At 44.0% G+C, this 955-nt stretch overlaps 1 pseudogene; it reads right to left on the bottom strand.

The window, feature by feature from the left end:
• Window positions 1-836: 836 nt before the first annotated feature.
• Window positions 837-955, bottom strand: LOC133388155 (5S ribosomal RNA; annotated as a pseudogene).

The following is a 955-nucleotide window of genomic DNA, read 5'->3' as shown; positions in this document are numbered from 1 at the left end:
TGAAATGCAGTTCACCAAACAATGTTTTAAAAATGCATATGTTAGGGGAAAGCGTGCATAAGAATGAATATGTGAGTGAAGATAACATCCAAGAATGCATTATATGACAAGAAATTGCTTGCAAAAATGCATACATTGGTCAAAACTGCCTACAATATGTGTTTATTAGGAGAAATTCACACAAAAATGCTGGAGAATTTTCATGAGGATTTTAAAAAAAACGCAAATTGCTGAAGAAAGGTAGAGAAGTGAATTTAAGACTGGAAAACTGAGGAACAGAGAACCAAAAGTGACAGACCTTTCCTTCCTTAGTCCACGGTGGTGTGTGTTCTTCAAGAAGCAGCTGCTGCACCTCTGCCTCTTTAATGAGTGCAGGCACACTCACTCACACAACAATGCGTCCCCCATATCTTCCAGGTATGAGAATCCAATCCAAAGGATCTCACTCTGGGGAAGAGCAGTGGCTCAGTGGTAGCATCCCGTGCTTTGCACACAGAAGGCCCCAGTTTCAATCCCTGGCACCTGCAGTTAAAAGGCTGAGGGAGCTGATGATGATAGGGAAATATCTCCTCTCTTTGACTGAGACCCTCAACTCAAGAGACGCTGCCTGCCAGAGTCCACAATACTGGGCTACGTGGCTCAGTGGCCTGACTCAGTCCGAGACAGCTTCCTATGATCAAGGGAACCACAGCACTGCCCAGGTATTATTGTTGTTGTTATATGCCTTCAAGTCGATTAGAACTTATGGCGACCCTATGACTCTATTTTTATATATATATTCATAGGGTCTTCATGGTAAGAGATATTCAGAGGTGGTTCACCATTGACTTCCTCTAAGTCTACGGCACCCGGTATTCCCAGGAGATCTCCCATCCAAGTACTAACCAGGCCAGACTCTGCTTAGCTTCTGAGATCAGATGAGATAGGGCGTGTTCAGGGTAATATGGTCACAGTG

Source organism: Rhineura floridana, chromosome 6, assembly GCF_030035675.1.
Source record: "Rhineura floridana isolate rRhiFlo1 chromosome 6, rRhiFlo1.hap2, whole genome shotgun sequence".
Lineage (NCBI taxonomy): Eukaryota > Metazoa > Chordata > Lepidosauria > Squamata > Rhineuridae > Rhineura > Rhineura floridana.
Note: the sequence above shows the minus strand (reverse complement) of the source record. Positions and strands in the feature narration are given on the sequence as shown.